Source organism: Canis lupus, chromosome 3 (genome assembly GCF_003254725.2).
Source record: "Canis lupus dingo isolate Sandy chromosome 3, ASM325472v2, whole genome shotgun sequence".
NCBI classification, from domain to species: Eukaryota; Metazoa; Chordata; class Mammalia; order Carnivora; family Canidae; genus Canis; species Canis lupus.
In genome coordinates, this window is record NC_064245.1 from 2,615,927 (window position 1) to 2,629,993 (window position 14,067).

Below are 14,067 nucleotides of genomic sequence, written 5' to 3' on the forward strand. Positions count from 1 at the left end.
ATTGATTACTATGTTTAATTTTTTGGAGGCAGACAACATACTTTTTGTATAATTTCCTTTAAGTTCTTTGCAGTTTGTTTTATGACCCAGAATATGGTCCACCTTAGTAAATGTTCCATATGTCCTTCAAAATAATGTGTATTTTGCTGCTTTTGGGTGGATTATTCTGTAAGTTCCGTATTTCTCGTTAAATGTTATATTTTACATTAAATATTGTATAATTGTCAAGTTGATTGATGGTGCTTATTAGGTTTTCTGTTTCCTTACTGAGGTTTTGTCTACTTGTTTTGTTGATTAATTCAAGAAGAATTGAAGTCTCCAAATATAATTGTGGATTTGTCTATTTTTCCTTTTCTAACACTTTTTGCGTCATGAATTTTGAAACTCTGTTGTTAGGTACATATATATTTAGGATTGTTATGCCTTGTTGGTAAATTGACCCCTTTGTTATTATATAGTATGCCTCCTTATTTTTGACATTATTCCTTCTTTTGCAGTCTCCTTTATCTGATGTTTAATATCACCACACTATCTTTCTTTTGATTGCTATTTGCATGATAAATCCTTTTACTTTACATCTGTAATTTTGTATTTAAAGTAGATTTGGCATAGACAGCCCACTTTTTTTTTTTTTTTTTTTTTTTTTTTTTTTTTAAATCCATCCCTACAGTCTGGCTTTTTAATTAGGTTGTTTGGACCATTTATGTTTAGTGTAATTACTGATGTGATTGGATTTAAATCTATCAACTTAATAGTTTTTTATTTAACTTGTCTGCTGTGTGTTCTGTTTATCTTTATTATTAGCTCAGTACTTGCACTTACTTTGGCTCCTTAAAAAATTTATGCTGGTTTGTCTGTGTTTTGTATCATACATCTTTAATTCCAGTCTATATTCAGGCAATATTACACAACTTTTTATATAGTGTCAGAGCTCCTCAACATTATATTGCCAGTTTCTTCTTAACTATCTTTTGCACAGCTATTGTCATCTATTTTATGCTGTAAGTTCACAACACCTTGCTAACTATGTTTGCTTTAGACCTGCATTGCCCATCATGTCACTAGCCAGTGTGACTATTTAATTTGAATTTAGAGTAGTTAATATTAAGTTTAAATTAATTTCCTATGCATTTTTAAGTGCATAGTAGCCACATGTAGCCTTTAGCTTTCAGATTGAACAGTGTAAGATGACTGTTTCCATCATCCCAGAAAGTTCAATCAAACAGTGAGTGCTCCTTCACATACTTCTGTTTTGAAGTAATTAAAAATAAGGAAAGCTATGTTTTACATGTATCTTCACTTATGTTTAAAGTTCCACATTTCATTGTAGAATCAAATGTCTGTTTTATACTCTTTCTTCAGTTCAAGTTTACTGGTAACATGTGTCTTGGGTTGGCTATAATGTACCCTTTGTTTTGTTTTGGTTCTTTTTGGAGAGTACTTTGCTGAGTATGGAATTTTTTGTTCGTGCTGTTTTTCTTTAAAGATGTCATGTATATTGTCTTTCTGCTTGCACAGTTTTTGATGAGAAGTCAGTTGTAATTCTTCATTCCTCTGTCTGCATCAAAAAATTTTTCCTTTATTTTTTTTTTAAGATTTTTTTATTCATTCATAAGAGAGCGAGAGAGAAGCAGAGGGAGAAGCAGGCTCCATGCAGGGAGCCCGACATGGGACTTGATCCTGGGTCTCCAGGATCACGCCCTGGGCTGAAGACGGTGCTAAACCACTGAGCCACCCGGGGGTTCCCAATTGTTGGGTTTTTATAGCAGGTTGAAAATGATTTCTGTTGGGGTGTGCATGTTTTCTACTTACAGAGTAGTGTATGTTTTCTGATCATTGTGGAATTAATTGCAACTTAGTAACAAAAATAACTAGAAAGGCTCCAAATGTTCAGAGGTTCAGCAGGATATTTCTAAATAGTGAATTAATCAAAAACAAAGTCACAGTATAACTTAGAAAACATTTCAATCTGAAAAAAATGTTGCATCAGAACTTATGGGATGGAACTGAAGCAGTACTTTGAGAGAACTTTGTATTTGTAGCTTTGTATGCATATATTAATTAAAAAAAAGATTAGAAGTTGTTTAAGCTTGCAACTGAAGGGAATGACAAACCAAAATCAACTTAGAAAGAAGGAAGTGGTACATATCGAAGTAGAAATTAAGGAACTACAAAGGTTTTAGTTTGTTGAGAGGACTTTTCAAAAGTAGTAAGTCTGTAATGAGAAGGAGAAAATGAGAAGAGACAAAAGTTACCCATACCAGGAATTTAAAAGGAGGCATTATTACAGATCCTATATATATTAAACTGTTAATAAGGGGAAGTTATGAACAACTTTATATTAACGTTTGATAACTTTTTTTGACTTTATCAAAAACTTTTCCACAAAGACAACCCCAGGCTCTACTGAGAGAGAAAAAAAAGTCTTTGACAACATTTTATGATTTTAGCATAATCTTGATAGGAAAACCTGACAAGAGCCTGAAAAAGGGGTAAAATTATAGGCCAATATTTATCATGAACACAGATACTGAAATAATACGGTGACATAGAATGTATACTATAGATTACAGATTTTTCCAAGAATTCAAGGTTGTTTTAATATTTTTAACATTAATCAGTGTAATTCATCTCTTTAACAGAATAACATAGAGAAAAAATAAGATCGTTTCTATAGATACAGAGAAATCCTTTGACAAAGTTCAGCATCCATTCATGATAAAAATCCTTATCAGCTTAGCACTAGAAGCAATAGAAGGAAATTCCTTAACTTCCTAAAGCGTATCAGAAAATGGGGGCACTTGGGTGGTTCAATTGGTTAAACATCCACCTTTGGCTCAGGTCATGATCTCAGGGTCCTTGGATCAAGCCCTGAATTGGGTTCCCTTTTCAGTGTGAAATCTGCTTCTTCTTCTACCTTTGCCCCTCCCCTCCTTGCTTGTGTTCTTTCTCTCTCAAATCAATAAATTCTTTTTTTTTAAAGTATCAAAATGTCCAACTAACTCAGTGAAAAACCTTTTTTCATGTCCAATATCCTTTTATTCACTGTTATATTGTAATATGTGTTATACAAGGCTAGTATGCAAAAAAAAAAAAAAAGAAAAAGAAAAAGAGGAGAAAAAAAGAATTGTAAGTTGTCTACTAGCAACCAGAAATGTGTAGAATAAAACTAGAGAAGTATATTTAGAAGAGCATCAAACTATGTAATCTAAGAATAAATATAATAATAATTGGGGAAAACTTCTATACTGAAAATGATAAAACTGCTCAGAAATATTTTATTTTTAAAAATTTATTTTAAAGGGAAAGAGTCTGGGAATGGAGCAACAGCAGGAGAGGGAGAGAGAGAATTTCAAGCAGATTGCTTGTGCTGAGCATGTAGTCTTGACTTGGGGCTCAATCTCTCGACCCTGAGATCATGACTGGAGCTGAAATCAAGAGTTGGATGCTTAACTGACTAAGCCATCCAGGTGCTCCCAGAGACATTTTAAAATATTTAAATAAATGGAGAAATATTTCATCTTTTTGTAGTGGGAACCTCAACATTGTTACCATGTCCGTTTCCCTCAGGTTGAACTATAGGTTTAATACAGTCTGAAAATCCCAGAATTTTTTTTTGGTGGGGTGGAGGGGGTCAAATTGGATTCTGGAATTTATATCAAAATACAAATGTCTTAGATGCTAATACTTATTATGTATTTAGAGTCATTAAGACAGTGTGTAATAGAACAAGGTAGATAAAAAGGCCAATGGAAGAATATGAATATGTAGAAATAGACCTTCACCTAAACCATTCTTGGTTTATGACAAAAGCTCCACTGAAATTAAGACAATGCGTTTACTTTTAATAAATAATGTTGACAAACTGGATATCTACATAGTAATAAAATGAACCTGGATTTATACCTGGTGCTGTCTTCAAAAGTTCGTTTGAGTTTTTGATCATGGATCTAAATGTGAAAGCTAAAATTATAAAGCTTGTAGAAGAAAACCTAGGTGACTTCTTCATCACCTAGGCAAAAATTTCTTAAACATAAAATCGATAAATTAGACTGCATAAAATTAAGAATTTCTATTTATCAAGATAACATTAAGAAGGTAAAAGGCAGGGCAGCCCCAGTGGTGCAGCGGTTTAGTGCCACCTGCAGCCCAGGGCGTGATCCTGGAGACCCGGGATCAAGTCCCACGTCGGGCTCCCCACATGGTGCCTGCTTCTCCCTCTGCCTGTGTCTCTGCCTCTCTTTCTCTCTCTGGTGTGTCTCTATGAATAAATAAAATCTTAATAAAAAAAAAAAAAGTAAAAGGCAAGCCACAGACTGTAAGAATATTTGCAACAAATAAATTCAGTAAAGGACTTCTATCCAGAAAATATACATAAGTTACAGATCAAAAAGAAAAAGGCAAACAACTTATTTTTAAAAAACACGCAAACAAGTGATCAGATTCTTTATAGAAGAGGATATCCAAAAGGCCAATGTGCACAGGTAAAGTTACTCTACATTATTACTCATCAGGGAAGTGTCACAGTGAAGCACCATCCTACCCCTACCAGAATGGCCAGGTAGAGATTCACAATAACAAGTGCTGCTAAGGATATGAAACAAGATACTATTATATATTGCTAATGAGAATGTAAATTGTTTCAGCCACTTTGGAAAACTGGTAAAACAACTGTTATAGCTAAACATAGCCCTGTACTGTAACCCAGTAATTCCAGGTTGTACTTCCCAAGAAAGGTAAAAAATATGTATAGGAATATTTCTAACAACATGAGTGAATCCCTGAAACATTGTGTTGAGTGAAAGTAGACCGACACAAAAGAGTTCATACTGTATGATTCCAGTTGTGTAGTTTAAAACAGGAAAAACTAATCTGGGGTAGTAGAAGTCCAAAAAGTAGTTGCCTCTGGATTGAGCTAAGTTTAATCATTTGGAAGGGGTAAAAGAGAACCTTCTGAAATGATGGTAATGTTTTATATCTTGATCTAGGTGGTAGTTACTCAGATATATAACCTGTGTAAAAATTCATTGAACTATGATGTGTGCTCAAGAGTTTTGTACTTTTTTAGTTTTTCAACGGATGATTGGAGAGAAAAGGAAAGTACTTGAAAATATTTATCGTGAAAATTTCCAATCACATTTCTATGGAGTATAAGGAAACCACATTTATATATCTTGCATCAACATTTTGCTGTGCTTGTTTTTTTGTCTCCAAACCTACTCCTGTGAGCCTTTTTTTTTTTTTTGTAGGTAACACATCCAAGTGTCTAAATATCAGAGGTATATTAATTTTTTATTCTGAGCATGTTTTATGAATTTTTATCAAATGAAATTTGCTACATTTGGTATGCATAACATTGAATTTTCTATTTTCCTTTTTCCCTACTCTTCGTTTTTTTCTTAGCTCATTGACATGGAAATAAATATATGGTGTTTCTATATTTGGAACTGATTTGACTTGGCCTCCCAGAGGAGGGTGGAGTAGGGCCCTTCTTAGTTTTTCACATCTGAAACAGATCTTCCCATCTAAATAAGAGGTGAATTTGAGGAATATTTCTTCATCCTATTCTTTAATGGATTGATTATTTTATTCTTCATCTCAATTTGTCTTTGACTTTAATCTTTTTTCCCCCTAGCTGATTATATTTCCAGTGAACCATAGAAGATTTTCATTGTTCTAGTGTGCTGGCTATATGTTCATTCAGTTCTTTCTTCACAGATTTCTCTCTATGGGAGTCTTTTAGAAACAGAATTTTGTAACATTTGTTTATTTATTCTAAAGATTTTATTTATTTGAGAGCTTGCTCAGAGAATGAGAAAGCACAAGTGGGGGTAGGGGTGGGAGGGAGGGAGAGGGAGAAGCAGATTTCCTGCTGAGCAGGGATCCTGACATGGAGCTTCATCCCAGGACTCTGAGCTAGAGGTGGGCGCTTAATTGACTGAGCCACCCAGGCGCCCCATTTTGTAACAATTTTTTAAACAATTTTTGGTGAGATAGAGGCTTTACCATAACCAATTAGAAGTAAAGTTTTTAAATTACTTAAATATAAGAATTTGGGATTATCTAAAGGTTTGTTTCTGATTACATATATTTTGTGTTTTTTAGTGAAAATTTCACTATATCAATGAGTTTATTCTTTTTCAGTAATTTACAGAAAAGTTGTCAAGAAAGATAGTATTTAAGTAAGCTTAGCTTTTTATCTTTGTATTACTAGGAATAGCAAACCCATTTGACCTCAGAAATTTAACAGTTGTTCATTTACAGAATCTAGTAGTCACATCCTGGAACTTTTCTTATGTAGCAGCCTGTGACTTCAAGGTCTAGTGATTATTAGTACATTATTTGATTTGCTGCAATTGACTCTGTTAATTTATTAATGTGTCCACTTGTTTATAGCAATATATGGGAGTAATATTACCTTAATCCTTATTTATTGTGTATCTGCTGGTTATATCTAGTGGAATATTTTGCAGTTGTCTGTATGTAAAAGCAGCCATTTGTGCTTGTGCCTAGAAAAGATATGAAAAATCCAGAGATAGATTAAAAACAATATGTGAGTATGAGAAATAATTTAAATGCAAGTTTAGATTGTTATTCAAAATAGATACTTTATTAATCTCTTGGAATATTTACTTTGCCTTAGCAGCTAAAAATAGATGAGATAATGTTAGTAAACTAAGTTAAAATAAAATTGGTTCTAACATATACAAAACAGCCTGCTAGCAGCATTTGTCAGTTTGCATTATTGAATTTATAGCTCAAGTTTGATAATAATTACCAGAATTTTGTATGACTAAATAATTATTTTCCTGAAAGAAAATCAGGCTAGATAATTTTAGAAATTTGTTTTATGAGGAGTTTTAGGAAATAATTTTAGAACATAAATATGAGAGAATAAGGAACAAATTTTCCAATGAATTTGGAAGAGTAATCAAAACATTGCCCTTCAGATAGTTGGATTAAATTTATTTGCTTCTTAACTTTTCTGTTTCTTCCTAGGAAGGACACTTAAACAATGAGTTATTTATAAGCAGCCTACTAAGTAGGAGGAAATGGTTGCAAATTATACATCTTTATCAGGGTTAATATCGAAAACATATTATGAATTCTTACAACTCAATAGCAAAAAAAAAAAATCCAGTTAGAAAATGGGCAGAAGATATGAGTAGATATTTTTCTGAAGACAACATATAGATGGGCAGCAGGTACGTGAAAATATGCTCAACATCACTAATCATCAGAGAAATGCAAATCGATGAAATATCAACTTACATCTGTTAGAATGGCTTTTATCAAAAAGGCAAGAAAATCACGAGTGTTGACGGGGATATGAAAAGAAAGAAACCCTTGTGCACTCTTGGGGACAATATAAGCTGGTGCAGCCACTATGGAAGGCAGAATGGAAGTTTCTAAAAAAATTAAAAATAGATGATCCAGCTATTCCACTCCTGGGTATTTATCTGAAGAAAACAAAAATACTAACTTAAGAAGATATATGCAAAAAAAAAAAAAAAAAGAAAGATATATGCACCCCCATATTCATTACAGCATTATTTACAACGGCCGAAATATGGAAATAGCCTAAGTGTCTGTTATTGGATGAATGGATAAAGAAAATGTGGTGTAAAGCCAAGGAATACAGAGGTTTAGGTTTACTGGCATTCACCAGAAGCCAGAAGTGCGAAAAGGATTCTCTGCTAGAGCCTTTGGAAGAAAATATGGTGCTATTGACTCCCTGATTTTGGACCCTTAATCTCCAGAACTATGAGAGAATAAATTTGTCATTTTAAGCAAAAAAAAAAAAAAAAAAAGGAAGAAGAAAGGAAAGCAGGAAGGAGGGAAGATTTTCCTGGAGAAGAAAAAAGATGCAGTGTGTGTGTGTGTGTGTGTGTGTGTCCTTGCATGCACACACAATGGAGTATTATTCAACCATAAAAAATAATGAGACCATGCCATTTTCAGTAAAATGGATGGACCTTGAGAGCATTATACTTACTAAAACAGAAAGAGACAAATACTATATGATCTCATATGTGAAATTAGTAAAAAAAAAAATAAATAAATAAACCCATAAAGCTCATAGATACAGAGAACGGATTGGTGGTCACCAGAAGTGGGAGTGGGAGGCCAGCAAAATAGGCAAAGAGGGGTAAAAGGTACAAACGTTCAGTTACAAAATAAGTCATGGGTTTCTATAGTTAATAATACAATGTTGTATATTTGAAGGTTGGTAACCTAACCTCTTAGAAGTTCTCATCACAAGAAAAATTTTATTAGTGTTTATGGTGATGGATATTAATTAGATTTACTTTGATGATCATTTAGCAGTATGTACAAATATCAAGTCATTATGTTATATACTCAACACTAATATGTCAATTATACCTCTATTTTGTGTGTGTGTGTTTTTTGTTTTTTTTTTTTTGAAGTGTGTTATTTTTGGCTCCCAGCACATAGGTCACAGGGGTATAGATCCAAGCTTTCAGGTGAAATTCTTTTGGAAATTTAACTGATTTCTCCTTCTCTTTGGCTAAAATTTCACTTAAATCAGCCAGATTTAAATTCTAAAAGTAAGTGTTCCTGATTCAGTAGCTTTTTAGTAAATATTCATTAGATAACAGAATAGAGGAGCTAAGCGGCAGTTCTGACGTTGCCTGCAAGCAAAACACCAGTATAATTTATTTTGACACTGTCAACCCTACCTAACATGGCACTTTCTATGCTGAGAATGAGCATATCTTTTAAAAGGGAGAAAATACACTTTTATGAGTTGGTATTAGAAAATCTTTGTTCTAGTAAAAGGTAGAAGTATGAGAAAATCTAGTATCTAAGTGTACGTAGTTTAAATTATTTGTATTTTTTACTTATTACACGATAATTTGTTTTACTTCAATAGACCTAGCAGCTCTGAGCATTTATATCTCATAGTTTCTGAGTCAGAAATTCAGGAGTAGCCTGGCTGAGTGGTTTGTCTCACAGCCTCATGAGGTTGCAGTCAGGATATAGGTCGGGATTACAGTCACCTGAAGGCTTGATTGGGACTTAAGGTGCTGCTTCCCTGTGTAGTTCATTCACATGGCTATTACTGGAAGACGTCAGTTCCTTCTGGCTCTTGGCAGGAACTGCCAGTTCCTCAACATGTGGACCTTAGGATTACTGGAATGAGCTCATGATATAGCAGCTTGCTTCTTCCAGAGAGTGAGCTAAGAGAGCAAGGAGGAAGCCACAATGCCCTGTATGCCCTGATCTTGTGCATTATACGTTGTCACTGCTGTCACATTGTCTTCAGTAGAAACAAATCACTAAGTACAATCCACACTGAAGGGGTACAGATTCTGGTTTTTGAAGAAAGAATATCAATTCATACAACAGAATTGTTCATTTATCCACTTGTTCAGCCGTTTACATACATGTTACGTTAGACCATGTACTAGAAGCAGTGCATTTAATAGACATAGTGCATTCAAGTAAAAATAAAACAAAGCATTTGTTTTGAAAATCACCACTCTAAGTCCTACTGCTTTCCCTTTACCTATTCTTTTGAGGGTTGTTTCTGTTGTCTCTTTATAGCTGCTTGCATGATGCTAGTTAAAATGATAAGGTGATGGGATCCCTGGATGGCGCAGCGGTTTGGCGCCTGCCTTTGGCCCAGGGCGCGATCCTGGAGACCTGGGATCAAATCCCACATTGGGCTCCCGGTGCATGGAGCCTGCTTCTCCCTCTGCCTGTGTCTCTGCCTCTCTCTCTCTCTCTGTGTGACTATCATAAAAAAAAAAAAAAATAAATAAATGATAAGGTGATGACTTCTAGGCTAATAAGATCTAGAATTAATACTTTGTTGATTGACTCATATAATTCTTAACAACACATGTATATAATTTGCTTTATAATAATTAGGAATATATAAAAATCCCAAATATTTTGAATTGAATAATTGTCATAGGTAGAGGGGAATCATAGGTTACTTATCAAGTGAATAATAGTACAAGGAACGAGAGACTAATTCAGCAAAGCAAACATCTTTTCAGAGGGAAGGAACTCAGAGACCGAATGTTTCTGATTCAGTTGTGATACAAATTTGGGACTGATGAATAACTATTTATCTGACACCACTGTGGTGGTTATTTCTTGTTATTCATCCTCTCTCCTTCCTGTTCTGCTTTTTTCTTTTTTATATCGAAATGAGATTAGCACTTTTGTAGATACTTGACTATGGCTGGCCCTAGGGGAAATAAAAACATTTAGTATCTGCAGAGAGGTTCTAGTCTACATTCCATTCATAACGCATGAACCACTATTGAAAGTAATAGTAGTCACAATAATAAGAAAAAGCAGAGAACAAGAAAGGAAAGTATAAGAAATTTATTTATTTATTTATTTATTAAGATATTTTAAATTTACTTATTCATGATAGAGGCAGAGACACAGGCAGAAGGAGAAGCAGGCTCCATGCAGGGAGCCCGGCACAGGACTCGATCCCGGGACTCCAGGATTGCCCTCGGCCAAAGGCAGGCACCAAACCACTGAACCACCCAGGAATCCCCGGAAAGTACAAGAAATTTAAAAGATTATTACCGAGAGTATTGGAAGGCTGGAAGTAAAAGTAGATGAAGTTTACCATCTCAGAGTGAAAATGAGAAAGATAAGTTTACAGACAAAGGATTCATCTACGTAGGCCAAATACAGAGAAAATAGGATTTTTAAAAAAAGACGTCTTTGAGACAAATTGACAGGAATCTTTTAAAACCTAATCAGGCCTCTGTAGGAGAAATTTTAAAATGGCCTATCCCTAAAACAGTCCTTGTGACATTATAGAATATCATTTATTAAGAGGATATCCTAAATATTCCAGGAAGAAAAATTGATTTACTTACTAAAAAATGAGAACTAAATAAGCAGGATGAGATGCTGTATGCAACATGAGATGCTAAAAAACAGTGCCTCTCAGAGTTTGGAAAAAATGGTGTTGTCTTGCCCTAACCTAAAGCGTGAGGAAGGCATACAAGGACCCAGAGTTTACCTTCTTACATAAAATTTCTGAAACAATTACTTGATCTTCTAGTAAAGACAGACAGAGACACACACCTCCATATTGTGTGTCCCATTGTGAACATGGAATTCAAATCAGGAGACTTAGAAGTATAACCAAAAGTTATCAGAGCAGGGGTCACAGGCCTTGAGAACAAGTAGACTAAGTTTAGATGAGGAAGTTGGAGGGCTCAGAAGAGAATATCTTTAGGAAACAAGTGGAATCGCATTAAAGAATTTTTCAGGGGCACCTAGGTGACTCAGTAGGTTAAGTGACCAGCTCTTGATCTCAGCTGAGGGCTTGATCTCAGGATCCTGAGATCCTGAGTTGGGCTCCATGCTGAATATGGAGCCTATTTAAAAAACAAAAACAAAAAAAAACCCTGTTATTCAGAAACCGTGATTCCCAGTTTTCCTGTACTCTTTTCTGTTCCAGTTTTCTCTCACTGTCTCTTGACAGTATTCTCATCAGGCTTTTATATCCACCGTTCTAGCCAAGGTGCCCTTGTCGAGATCTTCAGTATCCTGCATGTTGCTAAGTTCAGCGGCCAGTTGTAGATCCTTCTCATACTTTATCTCTTAGCATTTGGCACAGTCGTCAGTTCTTCTGTCTGAGGCACTCTTCATTTGGCATCCACACTCCGGGATTTTCCTTTTCTCTCATTGGCCTCTGTCAGTTTTTCTGATACTTCTTTTTTCCTGGCCTCCTCGTGTTGGATCATCACAGGGCTCAGTCCTTAAACTTTTTTCCTTCTCCAAGTACACTCAGATGTCCTGTCTTCCAGGCCCATGCCTTTTTGAATATTATCTATATACTGATGACTCCCACATTATATTGGCAGCTCAGTGTTTAGTCAACTGCAGACTCCTATCAGTTCTACTAGAGTGTCTGATAGGCGTCTCAAATTTATACATCAAAAACCAAACTGAAGAGACTGGGGCCCCTGGGTGACTCAGTGGTCAAGTGTTTGTTTGCCTTTGGCCCAGGGCATGACCCTGGGGTCTCACATCGGGCTCCCCACAGAGAGCCTGCTTCCTCCTCTGCCTGTGTCTCTGCCTTTCTCTCTCTCTCTCTGTGTCTCTCATGAGTAAATAAATCTTTAAAAAAAAAAAGTGCACCGAAGAGACCTTCTCCAAACTTGCTTCTTCCACAAATTTTCCTATTTCAGTTCATGGTAATTCTTATGTTTCTAGTCGGCCAGGCTATAAAACTTAGATTCGACCTTGACTCCTTACCTTATTTTATAACCTTTGTCAGAAGATTTTGTGGACACTGCTTTCGCAGTCAGCACCTCCGTTTTTACCCTGGTCTAAACTATTGTCTCTGGCCAGTATGATTTCGATAGCTTTGCAACCAGGCTCCTGGCCTTTGACCGTGTTCCCCTTCAGTCTATCCAAAACAGTAGCCAGAGTATTCCTCTTAAAACAGAAGTGAAGTAATATCTGTTCTGTGTTCAGAACTCTTCAGTGGTGGTCCAGCTCATTCAGAATAAACCTACATTGCTTGCATCATCCTTGTGAGGGCCCATGTGATCTGTCTGTTGCACCTCACCCCCATCACACCCACTCTAATTAATTTTCTAATCTCACCTGTTGCTCTCTTGTTCATTCCATTTCAGACTTCTTGTTATGATCACATCTGGAAGTTCTCAACTCAGGAACTTTCTTTTGTTCTGCCCGAAATGTATTTTTCCCTAGATTGACACATGGCTCTCTCCCTCACAGGTGTTTGCTCAGATGATCCTTCTCAGTGAGGTTTTCCCTAGCCACCCTATTTTAAGTTGCACACCCTCAGCAACTCTTTATTCTCTCGTTTATTTTGCTCCATAGTATGTATTGTCTATTTATTTACTTCTTTTTTTTAAATAATAAATTCATTTTTTATTGGTGTTCAATTTGCCAACAAACAGAATAATACCCAGTGCTCATCCCGTCAAGTGCCCCCCTCAGTGCCCGTCACCCATTCCCCCCAACCCCCCACCCTCCTCCTCTTCCACCACCCCTAGTTCGTTTCCCAGAGTTAGGAGTCTTCATATTCTGTCTCCCTTTCTGATATTTCCTACCTTTTTCCCTTCCCTTCTATTCCCTTTCACTATTATTTATATTCCCCAAATGAATGAGACCATATAATGTTTGTCCTTCTCCGATTGACTTATTTTACTCAGCTATTTATTTACTTCTTGTTTTGTATAGTGTTAATACCATAATTTTAGAAGGACAGGAATATGGACAAGTATTTGTCCTCTTTGTTCATTATTGTATCCTCAGTACTGGAAATAGTGCCTGGAACATGGTGAAATAAAGCTTTATTCTAAAGAAAAGACTTTGGGGGCGCCAGGATGGCTCAGTGGGTCAAGTGTCTGCCTTCGGCTCAGGTCATGACCCCCAGGGTCCTGGGATGGACCCTGGGTCAGGTTCCCTGCCCAATGGGGAGTCTGCTTCTCCCTCTCTCTCTGCTTGCCATTCTACTTGTGCATGCGCATGCGCTGTCTCTATCAAATAAATAAAATCCCTAAAAATAAAAGACTTAGGGTGAAATACTCGTGAACTTAAATCCATGGTCATCCTTTACAATTGCCACATACTGTACTGTGAATATGTGAAGATTTAAGTTATTTCAGGTCGCTTTTCTTAGTACTAAAACAATATTAATTAGGGTTTATGTTTTTGCCAGTATGGTAAGTTTTTTTTTATTATTATTGGTATTATTTACCCTTTAGCTGTTGCTAACAGTATGACTTGGTTCAGATATATTAGAGGATCACAACCTGTTACTGAATTTATAATTTAATGGGAGAGTGTATATCTGTACTCCTAGTTGTATATTAATACATAATAATCTATGACTAGACACATAACATATATGGTTAAGCTCATTTGCAGAACTATCTTTTTTTGTATTCTTTTTTTACTTTTAAAATTTGAACACAATTAACATATAATGTATTATTGTTAGTTTCAGAGGTAGAGTTCATGGATTCATCAGTTTTATATGACACCCAGGGCTCTTTACATCCCTCACGTGCCCTCTTTAATGTC

The 14,067-nt window shown here is 35.6% G+C and overlaps 1 protein-coding gene across 4 annotated transcripts in view; it reads left to right on the top strand.

Annotated features, from left to right (window-relative positions):
- The window catches only part of PJA2 (praja ring finger ubiquitin ligase 2), a 292,291-nt gene that overhangs the window by 230,830 nt on the left and 47,394 nt on the right, over positions 1-14,067 (top strand). The window contains exon 1 of one of the 4 annotated variants that reach the window (XM_035714604.2): positions 5,409-5,536. The exons of the other annotated variants lie outside the window; for them this stretch is intronic. The gene's annotated coding sequence lies outside the window, so the exon portion shown is untranslated. Of the gene's footprint in view, positions 1-5,408; positions 5,537-14,067 lie in introns of those variants that run through there. 4 annotated transcript variants of the gene reach the window in all.